This window comes from Varanus komodoensis, unplaced genomic scaffold, assembly GCF_004798865.1.
Source record: "Varanus komodoensis strain SLA01 unplaced genomic scaffold, ASM479886v1 scaffold7_3, whole genome shotgun sequence".
In the NCBI taxonomy this organism is placed as follows: Eukaryota; Metazoa; Chordata; class Lepidosauria; order Squamata; family Varanidae; genus Varanus; species Varanus komodoensis.
In genome coordinates, this window is record NW_025336480.1 from 1961050 (window position 1) to 1983543 (window position 22494).

The window sequence follows — 22494 nt, forward strand, 5'->3', positions numbered from 1 at the left end:
TCCAGCGTGGATGCTGCCAGGGCCACCCACTAGATAGCTGAGTGATGAAATGTGAAAGAGAAACTCCCTCCGCAGACGCATAGGACATGTTTACATGAAACAGAGCTCCAAGAGATTATTTAACAGTGGTTATCTTTCACTGAGGTAATAAGACTTTGCTCACCAGCAGTCATTCAACCCTCCCCCATGCTCCTCTGTCTTCTCCTATAAATAACCCAGTGAAGTTGGCTTTCCATCACTGCTGAGGAGCAGGTGAAAAGGTAAATTTTGAGGGTGGGTGTTTGTCATGATAAAGCTCAGGCTTCCTTTTAAGATTTTTTTGGGGGCAGTGCTGATCATTTTGGGGTTTTTTTCTTTGATATGGATATTTGCATATATGTATGCCTGCTTCAATGGAAGGCTGAGTTTTGCAGCTCCATACTTCTACAAAGGGGGCGGGGGGCGGGGAGGCACCTTTCTACATTCCTGAGCTTCCAGAGTCTCAGGGAAGGGTGGAAAAGATGCAAGACACAGAAGAGCCACCTTCTCCCCACACTCCTGGTAAATTATCTTGCTGCAAAGAGCAACTGGTTGGACAAGATTTTTTTTAATGAAAATATTTGGTGAGTGAAAAGGGGCTTGCAAAGGTGGGTATATCTGCCAAATCTGCTGTGATGCTGGGTCGAGTTCTGGGATAAAGGAGGACTGGACTACCCATGGTGAGCCACGTAGTCTGCGGGGGGCAGTGTTCTTGTACAACAATGAACACACCAAGTCTCACTGCCATGGTGGGTTTGTGTGATGTGCAAATCCACCCAATATATTATTCTTTGGAAAATCCATTAGTCATTCCCCCCCACCCCACACACACACAGAGCTGCTACCAGGCTTGCAGGTAAGCTCAGCGGGAAAAGACAAATCTGAGAGGTGTGTCACCATCCCAGCTGACTATAAAGTCCTGCTGCTCTGCCCATGTGCCACGGCTCTGCTGCAGTAGTGTCAAAGAGATCTGATGTGATAATGTCCTGCCTGAACAGTCACATAAAATGGACTCCGGCACCGAGAAGGCACAGTCTGGCTGCACTCTCTCTAAACATTCATGGGGCAATGACCCCTGCACCAGTCTGAGCCCCGGCAATCCAAAAGCAACCTACAGGATGGACTCAGTGTTGAAATTTGCTGTGTCAAAATGTTCCTTTACACATTTTGACCATTCTCATGTAATTTAACAGAAGAGAAATTGCTTTCAAAAGTGACATCAAAGGAGAGGCAAACTTTGGAGAAATGCTCATGGCTGAGTTCCATGTTCTTTTTCTTACCTTACTTATCAGGTGGCTGAGGAGAGTGCTTTCTTTCATGATACAATCACCTCCTCAGCTTCCCACACTACAATTAAATCCCAGGGGAAGACCTCCTGAGGTAATTCCTCCCTTACAGCTTTTTCAGATCAGAAAGTGCAGACAGCCTTGGGGGCTGCAAAGCAATGGAGAGTTGCAGAACAGAAAGGACGAGCACACGCTGTCCTCTTGGCCACCACCAAATTTTCTGCACCTTTTTTCTGGTGGCCTGCTTCCCCCCACCCCATGCAATGCCCTTGAACAACTCCAGGTATGGATCATGGTAAAGGATGTGAAATGCTGACCAGGTAGCCAACACATTTGCTGATGTCACCACTTGCAGTGGTAGAACACACCCACACACCCACACCTTTGAGGAAAAGAAAAAAGAAAAGAAAATGAAGCTCTACTACAGCTTAAGGTGCCTTCAAGAAATTGCCCGAGACTGTTCCCCACACCCCCAGGAGAAATTTGAAGAAACTGTCTCACAAAATTCTTTGCCCACACACAGGGTGGAGAACATCAAGAAGCTATCAGTGCATAATTTTAGTTAACGGATTGGCTTTGCAGGCAAAGATCCTGGACTCAGCAACTGGCCTGAACAGACAAATGGTCTGATTTGAAAACAGGCAGATCCATTTGCCTGGGGCAGTGCCAAGCCCCAGTTCCAGGGACCATGCTCTTTAGGTCCCAGGTTTCTTTCTCTGGGGTCTTCAGTGGGAAGGTTCACAGAAAGTAAGACAGGGTGGTTGGCTGGTTGGTTTGTTTAAAACTTCTAACCCTGCCTATCACAGAAAGTCTCAGGACCTCTGGAAAGCTGCTGCCACTTGGAGGAGCCAGTACTGGGCTAGTGTAGGGTGGCCATCTGTCCTAATTTACAGGGAGGGTCCTCTGTTTGGAAAACTGCTTGAGGAGGAGGGAGATTAGTGCCTTGAAATTGCCCATCAAGAGTTACCACTGGATGGCTGACTGGTCATAGCCGTGTGATGCAAACAGAATGCATTTATCTTTAAAATATAGGAATTATTGCACAAAGTTCCTCTATCTATCTAGAACTTTATCATCATATGCAAATCTGTATCCTCTTTTGTCATCTTTTTCTAGTGATGCATGCAGCCACCCTAGACTAGATGTACTTCTGAGCCCAGAAATATGTTCTGACTTCCAAACCTCAGTTCCAGACTGAGAAGAGCTCATATTCCTTCCACCACAAAAAAACAAACAAACAAAAAACACCACCAAAACCCTAAAGCAACAATAATAACAAAATCTAATTCCAGTTATCTTACACTTTCTTCATTTCAGCTGCATAATATCAAGGTAATTTATGGGCTCTATAGATAATAATTGTCAGAACTATTGACTGAACTACTGCACATCATCCAAAGATCATCTAGTAGATCAAGACCTATCTTCTACCCATCTCTGAATTATCCTGTGAGTGTGTGGCCAGAGACTGTGAACTTTCTAAGAAAAAAGAAAAGAAAAGAAAGCCTTTGCATGGTGCCTAGCAAACTTTAGGTGCCCTATAAATAAATGATAGCAATAAATATTATTCAGGTTTACACTAAAAATAGATTTCAAAGTGGTTAGCAGTCTCCGACATTAGCAGAGACTAAGAAGGGAATTTGCACGGAAGAAACAGGAGAGGTTGGAAAAATCTACACTTTGAGAAACATCTGAGCTTCTGCCCACAACAGGATTAGGGTGGAGAATCAACAAGGTGTATGAACAATAGCTGGGTTCAAACAGCATGACAAGTCATGGTTGTTTACTGCCATTGTTGCTCTCTCATGTTGTCTGACCCTAGTCATGGTATTTCACCATGGTACATTTGGTCTTTAAAAACCATGATAAGAAACAATGGTTTATTCAATGGTTTCTCCATACCACCATGGCTTGTTGCATTGTTTGAACCCAGAATCATGGTTTATACAGTCCTGGAAAGAGCATCATCTACAGGAGCCACTCCATCTGACCTCTGTGTGCAACAAGTTGGGGAAGACTGTGCTAGGCAGATATGCAAAAACTCATGTATGTAGCAAATTTTATATATATATAAAATTTTTATTTTATATATTTTATATATATATATATATATATATATATATATATATATATATATGCATGGTGCACAACATGACCATACATGTGTTGAAGCAGCCCTCCAACAGCCCATGGGAAATGTCTTCTACAAAATGTTAATAGAGCCACCAGAAGTTTTGGACTTCAATCCTCCACCTTCCATGCTGGCAGGGGTCTTTGGATGTTGAAGTCCAAAACATCTGGAGATCTACCTTCTGTCCACCCCTGGGAAAGATTAACCCTTGGGTTGAGAGCATCATCTAGGTTTCACTACCAGCATTTATACTATCAGCTGATCCCATAAGCAATCAGGACCCACCAGGCCCTATAAAGCTTTAACAAGTAAGTAAGCTCCAGTCCAAGCAACTCATCTGACGAAGCAGTCACACAGCCTGACTTGACTTTTCAGCTTCATGCAGAACCTAACCACCAGCATATCTTCAACCACAGTATCCACCTGGCCCTTTGGGACTCATTCAGCATACACTGGAACCAGGCCTGACATAGTGGCTCTCCTCAGCAGCATTTTATTTATTTATTTATTTATTTATTTAAAACATTTCTATGCCGCCCCCATCGCAACAAAGCCTTGGGACGGCTCACAAAAAATACAAAAAAAACATACATAAACAATAACAATATAACAATTTAAAAGAAAAAAAACATTTAAAACCCCCGGTGCATTCTCGGCTAATTTAAAATGCTAATAAATGTAGCATGCACTCTATATGTGGTGGGTATGTCTGTGACAAATCAAAGAGTCCTAAAGCCATTTCATTATTTTATGCCTGATGAATGCTATCTCCTTTGCTAGCCTGGTCAGTTAGTGAAATGCCACCAGCATATCGTATCTTGATTTCAGCAAGATTTTCAACAAGGTTCCCTCATGATATTGGCAAGCTAATAAAATGTGGTTCAGACAATGCTGCTTTGGATTTATAGCTGGTTGATGGCCCGTGCCAAAAGTATGCTAGCTAATAGTTCAATCATCAGCCTGCAAGGAAATGACAAGAGGGCTGTTACAGGGTTCTGTCGTGGGCCCAGTGTTGTGTAACCACTTCATAAAGGACTTGGGTGAAGGAGCAGAATGGATATTGCAGATGAAACCTTACTGGCTGGTGTAGCTAATGGCTTAGCTGAAAAGATCGAAAAGGATTCAGAATACTGACAGGATAGAAAACTGGGCATATGTAAACAAAATAAATTTCAATAGAGATAAATGCAAAGTTCTGCACTTCTGTAGGAAGAATCACATCCACAAATATAGGATGGGTGAGACCTGTCCTGACAGCAATACATGTGAAAATGGTCCAGACGTTTTAGTAGACCACAGGCTAACCATTAGTCAGCACTACGAAGGAAGACTGAAACAGCTAATGCAATTTTAGGCTACAACAGAAGAACAGAGTTCAAATTATGAGGAGGCACCTCTTTATTCTATTTTGCTTAGTTCACACCTGGAGAACTCTGTCCAGTTTTGGGCAACGAAGTTTAGGATAGGTATGTAGAATATATCCAGAGGACAACGACAATGCTGGTGGAGGACTCTCACCTTATCAGGATATATTGGAGGAGCCGGGTATATTTAACCAAGTTCAAAGACAATTAAGATAGCCATTTTCAAATATTTCAAGGGCTGACAGGCAGGGGATATGGCAAATTTATTTTCTGTAGGTTCAAAGGATAGGACCAAAATCAGTGAGTTCAAATTACACACACACATATATGTATTCTATATATATATTATTATATTTCTATCTTGTCTTTTTTCCTGCAAGAAACCTGAAGGATTCATATGAAATTAGGAATGGACAGGTCTGCCACTTTCAGTTCTGCTTAGGTTTCTCATCCGTCTGAACCTTCATTAATTTCATTTCATTTCTTATCAGTGTACCAGTTTTAAACAAATCATATAAAATTCATATGCATTTTCATTGGCACTTCTCCTAATATGCACATTTTTCTTTGTATGCAATGTATGAATTTCTGGAAAAGTTATTTTCCCTATTATTATGCCTTTCTATGTGTAATTTTCATTATTGTGCCCATCTGTGTGCACCTTCCCCTAACATATGAATTGTTGCATGCACTTTTCCTATAATGTAAACATTTTGGAACACAGCTTTTGAGCAAAGAGCTATATGGTAAAATTTGGAAAAGTGCAAACTTAGCTGTGCAACTGTGTTCCTGTGCTTGAAGGGATCTACTATTGGAAGAGCTTTACCATCTCAGGACAAGGAACCAGAATCTTGAAGCTGCCCATCAACAGCACCTGGGCAGCAGGCACTTGATCTTAGCCAAAAGGCTGAGAAGCAGAAAGGAAACACATACAGACCATCTGGTCAGTCTTCCCAGTTATGGCAAGATGTATCGTATTTCTATTTCAATTCTAGCAATTGTTCTTAAATTTGCAATAATATATAAACATGAGCACATGAAAATGTCATGCGGATCTACATCCTCTTTCCCCCCTTTGTTAGGTGGTGCACCTTTGGCTTAGGCTACCCCAGTTACTGTGGCTGAGCATTTATTTCTGGAGAACTCCATAAAAAGGGCAGAAGGAACAGAAGGTCATTCGATGAAATGGCCCAGCCATTGACCAAATGATAACTCAGCACATTATGTAGATGCCTGCTTTAGAGACCTGGCTAATGGGTGATTATGTCTTACCATTTATCATACATGTGGACACTCATCTGTATTTCTTGTGTGGTAAAAATATCCTTAACACTTGGCAGGATGGTATACATGGCTATGGGGTATTTGGCTTGTTGCATAGGTTCTCCTACATGTACTCTTAAGTGTTGAGGAAAATCTTGCCATTCTCCTGCTCCCCAAGATTTTAGATCGGGTACAAAAGTGTGGTGAAATTCTCTTCTGCTTGGTGATCTACTTATCTGAGAGTGAGATGCACATCCAGTTCTAGGGACATCGCTGAGCTACTACAGTAGTACAGAAAAAAGTTTGATGACTCTCTCATCAGTACTGACCCTTTTTCTGAAGAAGCACAATACCTATTTCAAGTACATTTCGAATTTTGATCAGAACAAATGTCCAGTCTTCCCCCTCATTTTGCCATCCCATAACAGCCTTCTTAAGGCCCGGATGATGTTGACAACAGCTGAGATGTCAGGAAATTCCAGCACTACCAGTTGACACATTCCAGCAAGTGCCCCTGAGCAAGGGGAAGGAGCCACTGAAAAGTGTGCAGCATATTGAATATATATGGGAAAGAGGATTGCATGATTCAAAGTATCCAGGCCAACGGAACAAGAAAATACAGACTGTTAGAAATGTATAATTAAATATTAGCTATGGTGAGGGAACAGATACCATCCATCAATTGCCAAATATGAAACTATACCAAATACCTAAAAACAGCTGTCAGATATCAAATTCCGTCAACTAGTGATTGTCAAATGCCAGCCATTGCTAACTAGCAAATATCACTACAACATACTGCTAATATCTGATACTGGCAAGTAATCATTATTAACATCTGCAGGGGAGAATTTTGAGGAAGATTTATAAAGGTGCATTTATTTCAGCTTAGTTCTGATGGATCATGTCTCTTACTGAAAACTGAGTGTAGGAACAATTCTGAGAGTGTGCCCCTTTCTGGATAGCCAACTCTTATATCCAAAGTGAACTACCTGTCTCAGTGTCCCAAGTCTAGTAAAATTTGCATCTATTGCTATAGCTTGACCTCATATTTGTCTCTCATCTGCCTCACTGATTCACACAAACAGTAGATGAATAATAAACAGTTCCTAGACTTCAACTGCATGTGGGGATGACATGTCTAAATACTTCCTCAATGGGAAAATCCTCCTCCATGAAAGCTATTTTCTATGTGAAAAGAGGAAAATTCAACATGCGATCCTCCAGTCTGAAGTATGTGCAGTTAAGGAACTTTTTCACCTGCTGCTTGTGTGAACTAAGCCTAAATGCGTATAAACAAATTAGGCCTTTTGCCTATTGGAAAAGTATCAAGATAAGGATCAGTAATAAGAGCATTCTGCATCTAGAGCATTCACTGCAGGATTTAGTTCAACTTCAATGAATCTTCTGGAGCTTCATTGCAAAGGTCTGTTGAGAATGAAATGAAATGAAATGAGCATTGAATGTTGGGTCCAAAGTTAATTGCATTTGGTTCCCACTGAAATCAGCGCATAAGTTAGTCAGGGCTTAACTTGAACCCTTTGATATCAGTTCACAGAAACAGTGTGCTGCAGTGGTTAGAAAATTGGACTGGGGCTCAGGAGATCTAAGTTCTAGTTCCCATTCAACCATGAAAGTTTGGGCCAGTCACTGAATCTCAGCCTAAACTACTTCACAGGATCGTTGTGAAGATAAACTGGAGCAGTGTCTCAGGCCACTTGGGTTCCTTGCAAGAGGAAGAAAAGGCAAGATATAAATGTAAGGAAGGAGTGAATAAAATTATTTTTTAAAATTAATTTCACCTGTATCAAACTTGAAATGTGGAAAAACTAAAAACTTATAAGAGATCTTCTTTTACCAGAGGCCATACATATGGGGTTCCACTGAAGGATGCTCATTACTGCTGGCAGAACTGATGTCCCCTTCCCCTCCCTAGTCCAGATCTGTTCTGGACAATTCAGAGGATTCTTCAGAGCAGTTTCTGCTGTGTGCAGGGGGCCCGAGGAGAGGAGAGGAGAGGAGAGGAGAGGGAGAACTCCTGTTTTTGAGATTGGTGCCACATTGAATTGATCTTTCCCTATCAGTATTACACCTTCTTTTGTGACAGTTTTTGTATGTCAATCCTCAACTCACTCATTGCTCTTCCCACAGCTGCCTTGCCAACATCACTTTACCTCCCAGGATGCAATTGTGAAAGAACACACTGATCTTGGTATAAAGTAATTAATTAGTGTTCCAGGCACTTTTATTAAATTTGGCCTTGATAGGAGTGCAGGCTGTGGCAGTCATCCAGTGTGTTTGCCCTGCTTCCTCATTGGGTTTAGGAAGCCTCATGCTGCCCCTTGTTGACAACTTCTTCCCAGAATGCCTTAGTGCCCTTGCTGTTACCGTAAGCAAGAGTACTTGGCTAAGTGTATGTCTATCATCGGGACATTTGTTTTCTATTTTATCTGGCCATGCTGAATATTTGGATTAATTCTGTTTCTCCAGTTGACCTCATGGTTTGATCTTCATCAGTTCACAAGAGTGCAGTTAGATGGCTTTGTGCTCCTTCTGTATCAAACAAACACTGCCTTGTGCAAGAAATCTGAGAAGAAAGCATCTGAGATGACAAGTAGATGAAAAGGTGCATGCTGCAGGAGGTAGTGGGGGAAATGAATTGATCCTTGTAATGCACAACCTGTGAGCCATGCCTCAAACCAAAGGAAGCCCAGCAATTGCCCCACCTAGCTCAGCTCAGTGTTCCTAGAAGAGCTGATCTGAATTAGTTGCATTTACCAGAAGGGTGAGGCAGAGGCAGATCTGGCTCTGTAGGCTGGCCAGGCCTGGCAGGACACTAGGTAGATCAGTGCTGCCTGGAATTCATTCAGGAAGAGTAATCTTCTCAGTAACATACGGAGGCCTTTTGAAATTTTAGAAAATCTGGCTGATCTGGTCCTGTTATCTACCACCCCATTCTCCCTTAAAGAGCCATTGCTTGATTCTGCAGCCACAAGCTTCTCTGGGATGGACCATTTCAGGTGATGCAGAACATACCTGGAGGGACGTCTGACTCCAAGGAATGTGGTAGAACCGGAGCAACAGATGATGGCTAAGAGGATGGTGCCACCTCCACCTCAGAGTCCTCTTCTGAGCTAGAGGGGAGGATCAAAGCCAGAGAACTTGACAATGGGCAGACTGGCCTAACACGACAAGCCACAGTGTACGGAAGCTATGCAGTGTGGCTTGTTTGTTCCAGGGCCCCATGAAGTTCACGACAGATGATCAAGCACATCATGGCTCCAAAGCAACTTCCCTCTCTCACACTCTTCCTGCAAGTATCCCGGGAGAAATGTGGGAGTACCAAGGTTTCCTCTGCTCCCCACAGGCATGACCGAGACAGACTGGGGATTCTGCTGGTGTACCGTGCACCCTTCCGCCCAACAGACTCCCTGCCTGAGCTGACGGAGATCGTCTCAGACCTGGTGTTGAAGACTCCCAGGATGTTGGTCCTGGGGGGCTTCAATCTCCACGCCGAGACTGGTCTGATCGGGGCGGCTCAGGACTTCATGGCCTCCATGGCGGCCATGGGGCTGTCTCAACATGTCAGTGGCCCGACCCATGAGCATGGACACACTCTGGACCTGGTTTTCTCGACGGAGCAGGAAGAGGGTGATCTGAGGGTGAGGAACTTAAGTCTGATGCCCTTGTCATGGTCAGATCACTTCCTCATAAGGTTTGAGCTCGAGAGTGGCCTCTCCCTCTGTAAGGGTGTGGGCCCGATTGTGTTGGTCTGCCCCCGGAGCCAGATGGATCCTGGTGGATTCCTGAAGGCTCTGGGGGATTTTCCGGTTGACAAGGCTGGTGCTCCTGTTGATGCCTTGGTTGAACTATGGAATGGGGAGATGACCAGGGCTATTGACACGATCGCTCCCAAGAGTCCTCTTCCACCTGGCAGAGCCCATTCATCTCCTTGGTACATATCTGAATTACGGGCAATGAAGCAGGTTGGGAGATGTCTAGAGCGTAGGTGGAGATCACGGGATGAATCTGACCAAACACACTTAAGAGCCCATTATTGGGCCTATGCTGTGGCAGTGAGGGCGGCGAAGAAGAAATTTTTCTCCGTTTCCATTGCCTCCTCGCAATGCCATCTTGTGGAGCTCTTTCGGGTGGTGCAGGGGCTGGTACATCCGGGCCCAAAGAGAGATCTTGTGCCACCCTCGAAGGCCTGCTGTGACGATTTTGCCATGCATTTCAGGGAGAAAATCGCTCAGATTCTTCACAAGCTTGACTCTACTATTGAATCAGATTCTACTGGGGAGGTGCCAATGATGCTGTCGAGTCCACAATTAATGGATGAATTTCAGTTGCTGCAGCCTGATGATGTGGACAAGGTGCTTGGACAAGTACGTCCTACCACCTGCTTACTAGACCCTTGCCCAACTTGGCTACTTAAGAAAGCCAAGGATGGGATTGGGACCTGGATCATGGAGGTGATCAGTGCCTCTTTAAGAGATGGCCAGGTACCTGCCCCTTTAAAGGAGGCGGTAGTCTGGCCAGTCCTAAAGAAGGCTTCCCTGGATCCAGAGGTGGCCGCCAATTATAGACCGGTGGCCAACATCCCGTTCCTGGGCAAGGTGCTAGAGCAGGTGGTGGTGGGACAACTCCAGGCACTCTTGGATGAAACTGATTATCTGGACCCATTTCAGTCCGGCTTCAGACCTGGATACGGTACTGAATCTGCCTTGGTCGCCCTGTACGATGACCTGTGCAGGGAGAAGGACAGGGGGAGTGCGTCCCTGTTGGTTCCCCTGGACCTTTCAGCGGCTTTCGATACCATCGACCATGGTATCCTTTTGGATAGGCTAGTGGGATTGGGGGTCGGAGGCACTGCTCTGCAGTGGTTCCGCTCTTATCTCAATGACAGTTTCCAGAAGGTGGTGCTGGGGGACTATGGCTCTGCGCCATGGCAGCTATGCCATGGAGTACCGCAGGGGTCCATTTTGTCCCCCTTGCTATTTAACATCTACATGAAACCACTGGGAGAGGTCATTAGGAGGTGTGGGCTGCGGAATCATCAGTACGCTGATGAAACCCAGCTCTACCTCTCGTTTTCCACCAATCCAGGTGAGGCAGTGGCTGTACTGAACCGGTGCCTGGCCGAGGTAATGGGCTGGATGAGGGCCAATAAACTGAAGCTCAATCCAGACAAGATGGAGGTCCTGTTGGTGGGTGGTTCGGACTTCGAGATGAGGGACCTGGACCTTGTCCTAAATGGGGTTGCACTCCCTCTGAGGGACAGGGTCTGCAGCTTGGGAGTGCTCCTCGACCCGGAGCTTTCATTGGAAGCTCAGGTGATGGCGGTGGCGAGGAGCGACTTCCTTCAGCTTCGGCTGATCCATCAGCTGCGTCCCTACCTGGAGAACAACTGCCTGGCGACAGTGACACATGCACTAGTAACTTCCCAATTAGACTTCTGTGACGCGCTCTACGTGGGGCTACCCTTGAAGACAGTCTGGATACTTCAATTGATGCAGAATAGAGCTGCCAGGTTGCTGATGGGGACTGGGCGTTGTTCTCATATACCCCAGTCCTCTGTCAGCTTCACTGGCTCCCGATTGAAGGCCGGACCCAATTCAAGGTGTTGGTTATGACCTATAAAGCCCTTAACGGCTTGGGTCCTGGTTACCTAAAGGAGCGCTTATGTCCATATATGCCCTTCCGCCCCTTGAGATCGGCAACAGATGCCCTCCTCCGGGAACCCTCCGTGAAGGACATTAGGAGGGTGGCTACTCGGAGGAGGGCTTTCTCTGCGGTGGCGCCCAATCCATGGAATGCGCTCCCCAGAGAGGTCCGCCTGGCGCCGTCGTTATTGGTTTTTCGGCGCCAGGCGAAGACCTTTTTATTCAAATGTTATTTTAATTGTTAATTTATTATGTATTTTTAGGATTTTAAAATTTTATGCCGAGATGTTACCAAGCTTTTTAATTAATCGTACTACCTGTTTTAATTATGTTGTGAGGCTTTTTTGCGATGGGGGCAGAATAGAAATGTTTTAAATAAATAAACAAAATGAGAGCCACAGCAGTGGCAGGTGGCAGGGGGAGCAGGCAGCCCCATTCCTGGCAGCCCCATTTCTCCTGCATCGTGTGTGCAGTGGTGGCAAACACAAGCAGGGCTGCCTGGACTGCAGCTGGCAAGGAGTCCTCCTTACCAGCCAGAATGGGGAGGGAGGCTGTTCCTGCTTGCCCTCATGATGCAGACAGTGGCAAGGAGATGTGCCCCCCTCCCCCCGGCTGGCGGTGAGGCTTCCTCATGAACTAGAGTGGAGGGGAGCTTCTGCTTGGTACAGCTGCACAGGCCAGGGCTTGAGGGGTCAGCATGCAGCAGACACCAGGGAAGGAGTCCCCACTAGCCAGTGGAGGGAGCACTTCATGCATGATGACAGGAAGCTGGAGGATCCCCCTACTCCAACGCTCTAGGAGTTTCGTAGGTCTTGGGGCCCCCCTGGGCTTGTTGCATTTCCTGATTTTGAATGCCATGGCAAGCCTAAGGCTACATTTTCTGATTTTGGATGCCACGGCTACACAACCCTACAACCAACCATGGCTTGTTGGATTCGTACCATAGCTACAAAGAAGCCGCCCCACAGGAAGTGTGCTGGGTTTTGACAGCATGAAAAGCCACAGTGGCTTAGTGCATCATAGGAATCCTGTCAATGAGACAGGATCACTGCATGAACGACACTCCACACTGAGTTGGTATGCTCTGATCCTCTTTCGCAGCTCCGTGGAGGAGGTGGGATGCTTACCCTTCTAAGCAAACCTCTTTGGCTCCTGGAAGTTGTGGTTGTTCAAAGCTGAAGCTGCAGAGTAGGCCAGGTGTAGTGTTTAAGAGCATGGGAATAGGACTCAGAAGAGCTGGGTTCTAGTTCCTGCTCAGCCATGAAGTCCACTGAGTGGCTCTGGGCCAGCCACTGCCTCTCAGCCTAGCCTACCTCACAGGGTTGCTGTTAGGAGGATAAAATTGGGAGGAGGAGAAAGTTGGAAGATGCCAAGGGCTCCTAGAGGAAAAAATGTGGGATATACATGCAGTGCAATGCAAATAATAAGAGAAATAATAATCCAGTTTAAACTAATATTCAAGTAAGAGGGAACTGTGCTTTTCAAAAGTGGATTTCCTCCATGTGGGTACTCCAGAGGAAGGGAAAGGGAGCTGCAGACTGATATGGGGTTATTCATTATATAGCCCAGGGCTAGCATTTCCAAAAGTCTACTGCTAGCAGAAGTGATCTGTTACTTCTCTAGCAACTCAATGGTCATGGAGAGAGGGGGGGAGGGAGAGAGAATGGATGAGAGAGAGAGAGAGCAGAAAGTGAGAAAAAGGTTCACCCAGTCACTTCTGGCTCACTTAGCATTAGCTTCAGACCCACCTAGCACCGATAACTGACCCCAACAGATTATCCATCAGAGAACGCAGCCTTTTATAGCACCAGGGATGCCCTATCCTGACATCGCAGAAACCATGGTTTACCATACATGTGAATTGGCCCAGAAGTCACATCAAGTTCTGCCACACTGGTGTCTCCATTCTAATTGGTCACATGTATACTATAAAGTTAAAAGCTTAAGCTGCATAGATGCATGAGAACAACTGATAGCAGAATGCCATTTACAAGAAGAGGGTATTTTAAGATTGATCTAGGTACGTGCACAGAACAGTGTGGACTACCCTTGGTAATGGCCTGGTCACCATCACCTGGTGTGCCTCTGCATCATGTCCCCCTAGAACAGGGGTGTTGAGTCTCTTTTAGGCTGAGGGCTAAATTTCATTTCAGATAACAAACTGAAGCTCAGTCCAGACAAGACGGAGGTTCTGTTGGTAGGTGGTTCGGGCTCCAGGGTGGGGGACCAGGACCTTGTCCTGAATGGGGTTGCACTCCCTCTAAAGGACAGGGTCCGCAGCTTGGGAGTGCTGCTCGACCCGGAGCTGTCTTTGGAAGCTCAAGTGACGGCGGTAGTGAGGAGTGCTTTCTATCAGCTTCGGCTGATCCATCAGCTGCGTCCCTACCTGGAGAACGACTGCCTAGCGACTGTGATGCATGCATTGGTTACTTCCCAATTAGACTTCTGTAACGTGCTCTACGTGGGGCTGCCCTTGAAGACGGTCCGGATACTTCAGATGGTGCAAAATAGAGCTGCCAGGTTGCTGACGGGGACAGGGCGTTGTTCTCATATAACACCAGTCCTTCGTCAGCTTCACTGGCTCCCCATTAAAGTCCGGGCCCAATTCAAGGTGCTGGTGATTACCTATAAAGTCCTAAATGACTTGGGATCTGGGTATCTAAAGGAGCGCCTGTGTCCATACTTGCCCTCCCGCCCTCTAAGATCGGTGGCAGACGCCCTTCTCTGGGAACCCTCCGTGAAAGATATTAGGAGGGTAAGTACCCAGAGGAGGGCCTTCTCTGCGGTGGCGCCCAATCTATGGAATGCGCTCCCCAGAGAGGTCCGCCTGGTGCCGTCGTTATTTGTTTTTCGGTGCCAGGCCAAGACCTTTTTATTTAAATGTTACTTTAATTAATTGTTAATTTATGTATTGTTTTTATTTATTGCCTGGATGTATCCAATTTTTATATTGTTTTTATTTGTTGGAAGCCACCCCGAGGCTTATGAGAATGGGGCAGCATACAAATTTCCCAATTAATTAATTAATTGAGAAGTTCTCTCAGATCACAGTCCAGTGGTGGGTGGAGCAAAAGGCAAAACGGGTGGGTCCTTAGAGCTCTGTAAGCTAGTAACTAACCCTAAGCAGAAACCATTCAGCTTTCAGCATGGGAAGTGGGCAGGAGGGTCTGGAAGCTGTGATACAATTGGTGACTAGAGGAAAGAAGATATGGCAACCAAGGAAGCTCTAAAGCTGAGGCCATGTGGTTTAGAAGAATGGTTTAGAAGAATGGCTCCATCTCATCTTCCATTCACTAAAGTGAATCCATGAAGCGGCAATAAAATTCTAGTAAATTCTACTATGTTGGGCAATCACAGGAAATGGTATTCAGGCCTTTCACCAACACAAGTGTAATAGCTCGTGGGGGCATAACGATGCCAAGTGATGCTTGTTTAATTACAGGGGGACTTAAAAGAGTTTTCTGGTAAACACTTTGTAATCACATGTCCCTGGAGATTACTGCGGAATAATACTTAGTGGACGTAACTGGGATCCTGATTTAGATGATAAAAATAGTCATTCAGGGCTCTTGTTCTTATAAGGTACTTAACATACAACCACTCCTGCCATGAGATGGTGATTATGAGCCAACTGTTCCCAGAAAATATTTCCCCATTCTCATTCCATCAGGAAACTGAACGTTCCGGCTATATGAACTAAATTGCTTCATGTATTCCAACCATCAACTCAATGTGATGCCCTTGTGCTATTCTTAAGCGCTTCCTATGAACAAATTCCCATTGTAAATGTCAGAAGGTATTTCCTCCCTCTCTGAAATCTCAATAATTGGTGGGTGGGATTGTGGAATCTGTGTGGGCTGTAGGGTGTGCACAGGTGTATTCCTGGAAGTACTGGCACCTGCTTCTTCCAGGGATGTGCTCCATGTTTCGACCAATGAAAACAGCCTCCCTGTGCCAAGTCTTTCCCATCCCCTCATCATGTGGCTCGTCATTGCCATCATATTGTGTGTCTCTAGCACCCCAGTGGCTCCTGGGGACATCAAACAAGGCTTTGAAAATCCACAGGGGCATTCTTAGCTGCAAGGCCTCCCTCAGCAAGGTCCGCGTTTCAGAAAAGGTCTTGGGGGACCTCACTCCAGGAAAGGCAAAATGGGCAGGGCCAAAATACAAAGGAAATAAGCTCAACACTTTTGCTGACACTAACCAAATCTTATGGAAACTTTCAGTCTTTTTGGATGAGGGAAAACCACACAAAGCAGGGAAACCAGTAAACAGTTGGTGGTCGTGAGGAAAGGCTGGGGTGTGGCTCTCTGGGGAACGCCAGAAGGCCAGATTCGGCCCCTGGTCCTATGGTTCTGCATTCCTGCTGTATGGGAAGCATTTCCAAATATTGCCCTTGGAGCAATTCTTTCCTGCTTCTATAGAATATGAGTCTTGCCCTGAGGCAACTTGGCGGAAATGTGATAGAAAGTGCTTTTCAGTGGGGTTCCTTGCTGAAAAGTGAGGAACAGCAACAGTATAGCAGAGCAGTAGTGGCACGGTAGAAGGTTGAAAAGATTTATTGAAGGTCAGGTATCTTTGGTTGCCTTTCAGGTCAGAATGGACCAAATCGACACTCTTGAAGTTTAGCTCAGTTTAATCTCCATTGAGAGGCTTTTTGCCAGTGTGCGCTTTTATCATTTGTGAGTCCATTGGACAATGAAACATTGTTGTGAATCTGTCACTCCTAAGAGAGCTGCCTGTTATCATGCGAAGGCCGCTGTGGCAAGCCATGGCATTGTGCAAGGTCTGGAAGACGTTCAAGAAGTAACTCATTGACCACTTACATAGGTGTGGTTCATTTCAGGTCAACAGCTTACTGAAATTCCCTTTTAAATGCTCTTGGGTAAGCCTAGAAAATATGACACAGAAGCAAGGGTCAGATGGAAGGATCAATTATGTCCAGTGATGGTAGAGATATATGGAGATCCTGGGATCTCACTTGTTGATACCGTTTTAGCTAGGAATCTTTTGAAGTCTCATTTGTGGTGTTACTTTATCAGTCTGCAATAGCAGACAAATAATGTGTGAGCCTCTGATGCTAAGCATAATTCATATGAATGTTTCAAATCATATTTGTCTGTACTGGAAGTAAGCCCTAGTGAATTCTTAAAGAATTGTAGTGAAGTTCATATTGATCTGTGCATTTGCCCAACCTCTTTATAAAGCTATCTAATCCAGCGGTCATCCCTATGTTACTTAGGTGCTACGTAAAGAAGGATTTTTTGGGACAAGGTGTGTGTGTTTGTCCTGAATCTCCTGCCAGTTGACTTCCCTGGAAAATGCTAATCCATATATGGCTCCCATCACACATGTTGTTTCTCCAGATTGTGAGTTCAACTTTCATTTCCATTGTTCAATTTTTCCTGGAAAATCAAATAGGTTCAATTATGGGGGCCATGAAATGTTTCAGCCTGCGAAGCAGTCAGCAAGGCAGCTCCTTCCCCACCCCTCCCCACCCCCTGAAGAAATTAGCAGAGGACATCAATCAAGCATTTGCAGAGGATGTGAGGACATGCAAAAAAGTCACTTGAAATAAATAGAAAAGGCTTTGATAGCAAAGGAGGTGGAGCAGGATAAAAGTTGAGATCACAGCAAAATATTGTGGACATGGGGTGCATACAATAATGTGCAAATTCGGCCACGAGAGCCTTACATGTGGATACTGCAGGTGTGTGGTTTGCTTGGATCTTCTTTTTCTCTGACATACACTTGACCTCACTATGCGGATAACAAAGGCTGGCTGACAAGATTTGGACAATGGCTTCCATGGAGGAACTCAGTATTTTCCATAGAAATGTTTGCAGGTGATGTACCTATTTATAACTTTATGAATCTATTTGTAGCTAATTAGGTAGAGTGTATAATTATAGCTGGAGGTATATTAATAGCTTTACACATGTCAATCTTACAGCTCAAAAGTCCCACCTTCTTAAATGCCAAATTAAATCCAGTATCAATGAAAGAACAAAGGCCCTCTCTACTCATTATGTAGTTCTTTCTAGCAGGCTCCTGAATCTCAGCACGTCACAAACCCCCTATACAATGGAGAGAAGGTGGCATCTCTGAGCTTTTGTAGCATCATTCCAATATGCCCTGCCTGTTAACTCAGAGCAGAGAAGCAACAGTTATACACATAATAATATATACCCCAAATCAGGGCACATATTGGCACAGCATGCTGAATTTGCATTTTTGAAATATCCGTCAACAGGAATACATCTGGGCTAAAGTCCAGAAAGACGAACACCAGGACGGATCCTGCCCCGAACTCACCAATGACCTTGCCCTGCCTTTCATATTGTGTCCAGACCTGCCTGTGGTCTGCAACAGCTTGCAGAAAACCACACGGCAGAGTGTGAAGCCCCGTGAGAGACAGCAGGCAGGGGAGCCGCATGGTGGTCGTTTCATGGGCAGGGGTGTTGGTTGATGCCACGAGTAGCATTCCTGCCACCACTGCACTTGTGCCATTGAGATACAGCTAGCATGGGGGACCTCTGGGGTGGCACCAACAGTGTATGCGGGAGGGACATGTTTCCCTGGAGAACCCATGGCTCCACCTTAATCTATTGGCATTGCGCTGGGATGGGCACTACGGCAATGGTATAACTTGCCCCATAGGATGCACTTAGGTCAAAAGCAGCTGCTCCCCTTCCCTTACTTGTTCTGGATGGAATACCGATATTAGTGTAACATGAGGCATAAAAATAAGAGGCTTAAAGGAATCTATGAGGCATACTCAGCTGCTATAAACTGGCATAATTCCATGAAAGTCAATGGGGTGTTGTGCTGATTTACATCAGCTGAAATCCCTGCCCACTATGCCTTGTGTGGCTGCTGGAAAGCACGAGGAATACAGTAACATTTATGTTCCAGTGGGTCAATAGTCATTTTAGTTTGCAGAGATGCTTTGTGATTTTTATCTGATTAATAATCACAACAGCAAACCAGTGAAGCTGGATGTAAATACATCATTTTTAAAGATGGAGAGCTGTGGCTGATGCATTGTAACCTGATCATATCAACCCAAAACTGAGCAGGGAACTAAATTCAGGTCTCCTAAGATTAAGTCCTGCCGTTGTCTACTAGATTCTTAATGTCATTATATGCAAGTGCTCTCCTCTCTTTTCCTGGTCTGGATTATCCCTGCTCAGTCAATATATAAGGCATTGTTTCCATTCCCATGGTCAGATTTTGAGTACTTGACATTGCTGTTGGTTGACTGAAGTGTAACTGTCTTCTCACTGACTCTAGCAGGCCCCAGATGACATTCTGGGGAGGGAAAATGATAGAAAGTTGGGATTCAGTGATGCTGTTCCAGCAAGAGAGCAGCTGAACACAGAAGGAACCTCTTCCACAGGTGCTTATCCATGTTGGATCCAGCAGCCCAGTTTGAAGGTGAAGAAAAACAGAAACATAGAAACAGAATGAGTCAGAAGGGGTCTCCTGGGCCATCTAATCTGACCCCTGGCTCCAGCCGGCTCCACTCATGACATGCCTACTTTGGTGAATAAACAGCATTTTGCAAATGAATGGTCTGTTGCCTTCAATGTGCTAAGGGAGGAAAATCCCAGGTTGCAACACAGAGCGAGTCCTGAAAACCATAAACCTACAGAGTTTCATATCTGGCTTTCTGAGACTCTAAGAACAACTCCCTCCTCCTCCTCCTCCACCATCAGCACCACCACCAGCACCAGCACCACAGTAGACACCTCCCTTTCTCATAGAAACATAAAATAGTTTGAGGACAACCTCCCTGAACCCATGCCCCCATTTTTCTGGGAGGCCGCCCATCAAAAGCCTCTTGTTTGGGCTGAGTTTGCTAATGCCTTTTATGCATATATTGTCCAACCCTGCTGGAAACAGAACAGCGTCTCTTTGAGAGGAGGAAGAGAACAAAGCTGATGACAGCACTGAGATTTCCTATTATGAGTGGCACCAAGTTCCTGCCAGTGAAAGCCTTCCTCATTATCTTTGTCAGAAGAAATAAAATACGGAAGAATTTGTAAGCTGGGGAATTAGAATAGAGTGGGATGGAAGCCACTAAGAGCATTAGCTTAATATTCTACTCTAGAGCACAGGGGACTGAATATGGCATGCAGTGTAATTCTAAACATGTTTACTCAAAAGGATGTCCCTCAGAACCAGCAGGACTTCTTAGGAAGTAGATGTGCTTAGAAATGTGCAGCTTGCAAGAATTGCTAAATATCAGCCCCTACAAGGTGGTGTCCATCTTGCACTTCCTGTGCATCCTACACTCCTACCTTTAGATGGGCAAGATCCATAAGCTCCAACCTGTTGTAAAGCAATACTTAATGCTAGGCCTGTAATTTGTACTTACAGCAATTTCCAGGTTCTTGTTGCAGGCTAATGTCACACTTTCGAGTGACATGAAAGACAACAAAACCAAACAAAGCAAACCTGGGATGGGGCTCTGCAGACAGAAGCAGGTATGATGCTCAATGGTTGGAGCTAGCAGGGGCAGGCAAGGGGTTAAATGTTACCCCAGTGATATCCCTGGGGACAGGGGCGCACTTTGATTTCTCCCATAGGAGGGAAAGGCTGTCATTCAACCTAATCGGGGCAAGTACATCACAGCACCTGTCAATTCTATTGCAGGAAGAGTGAAAATTACGTCTCTTCCACCCCTGACAATAGGAGGGCAGCCTGCATTGGTAAGGACTTTGCAGAAGGCTGCAATTCCCCAAAGTTTCTTGCCCTCCCCTCATGCATATCCAGTCCATCAGAATGAGCAGTATTGTGCTAGTAGCATAATAAATTATCACATGGTATGGAAAGAGGCATATCACAACAACAGAGAGGCGGGCACATACTTTTTTATTTGTTCTGGCCAGTCCAAAGGTTCTGAATTTTTGTTTCTGGATTCCTGAATCTCAATAGGATGATTATTGCTTTCCGGACTTCCTTGAATGTTAATAAGAAATAATTCATTGTAACCTGCAGGAAGAGCACAAAGCGCTTTGCGAAGGGAGGAGAGCGTGTCATTCAGTATCTCAGTGCCATGGCACAGAGGGGAAGACAAAGGCACTCAAATGTGGTGTGACAGACTGACTCATCCAATCTTAACCAACTCCACACTGGCTTAAGCAGACACTGGCAAATTTAGGAATATGCACTGGAGTAAAGTAAAAGGCTAGGCTGTGGGGAATAGGCCATGCTCCTTCCTTCCTTCCTTCCTTCCTTCCTTCCTTCCTTCCTTCCTTCCTTCCTTCCGTAGCGCCATACTACTGCTGCAGAGCGCAAGTGCATCAGTTACCCTGGAGAGGTTCGGGACGACCATGGCAAACAAATATGTTGCACATGCATTTTGTGGTGAGTACTTAATGGCACCATAATGGATTTAGGAAGCTCTGGTCCTGCAAACAGACTAATTATCAGTGCCCAAGTTGGATATTCAGCTCTGGAGAAAGAAAGGACCACAAAACAGTTGCCATTCCGCCAAGTGCCTGTTTCCACCAAGAGGTACCTTTCTCTGTTCTTCCTTCACTTTTGTGTCCTCTGAAGATGTGTGAAGCCAGGCAGAAAATTCAGTTCAGTCTCCATAAGGCTATTTATCTACCAGTTCCTGAATACAACACCCAGGTGGCTGTGGTAGGTTTTCTTTGTTACCTTGCATTGTTTAGTTGGTGGAGGACTTGATGTCCAGGTCTACTATACTATACTATACTATACTATACTATACTATACTATATCAGAAGAGGAACATCAGAAGAGCTGTGCTGGATCAGACCATCTAGTCCAGCATGCTGTTCACTCCGTGGCCAACCAGCTGCCCACAGGAAGCCCAGAAGAAGGATATGAGTGCAACAGCACCCTCCCACCCAAGTGCCCCAGCAACAGGTACACAGTCCTGGAGGCAGCACGTGGCTATCAGCCAGGTACAGCTCATGCAGAAGGCACCTGGAAACTGTCTTGCCAGTGACATGGTTTGTGAAATCTAGAAGCACCTGTTCTCTGGGCTGAGATTTGCTGCCAGGGAATGCTTCCTTCATAATCCGTTTTGGAACTGCACCAGCACTACCTGCTTGTCTGTAGAAACCCAGGATTAACAAGACAGAGAGTTCACAAAGCAAAAGAGGGAGGGACCCTAGGAGAGAGACATGGACATTAATTGGCTGGTGCCTTTTCAGTGGGAATCCCTGTCCATGGAGGTAACATCCATGGTTCAAAGTCAAATCCCAAGGAGACCAACATCAAATAAAGTGCCACACACAAAACAGATTGTTATGAACAGATGAACCTGCATCACACCGTCAGACTACCGACTCCTCAGGCTTAGTATTATCTACTTGGACAGAAGACAGGTGACAATCTGGGGCCCCAGCAAAAGGTCGCGCTCCAGCCCAGCAGTGCCTCTTCCTCACCAGCTCCTGGAGATGCACCCTGAAACCTCATGCACATGAGGCATGTTCTTCACCAATAAGCTTTGGACCTGTCCATAATTGCATGGTAGGTAGGCTGCAAAGATGGCTTGGCTTCGTGTTAATGAAGGGGTGGAAGCAACACCAATGAAATAGACGAAGCAGGGGCGGGGGGAACGGCGACAGTAACATGTACACTTATAATCAAATGACACAATGAGAAAACTGAGCAACAACTTGACAACTCCAAGAGATCTGTTCTTTATTTGTCCTGAGTCCCACAAACAGGGCATCTTCATCTGATCTTACACAGCGTTTTTCTTAGCCAGTTTCCACTTGTTTAGA

At 45.4% G+C, this 22494-nt stretch overlaps 1 protein-coding gene across 14 annotated transcripts in view; it reads right to left on the reverse strand.

Annotated features, from left to right (window-relative positions):
- The window catches only part of ABLIM3 (actin binding LIM protein family member 3), a 179384-nt gene that overhangs the window by 155458 nt on the left and 1432 nt on the right, over positions 1–22494 (reverse strand). The gene's annotated exons all lie outside the window — the stretch shown is intronic.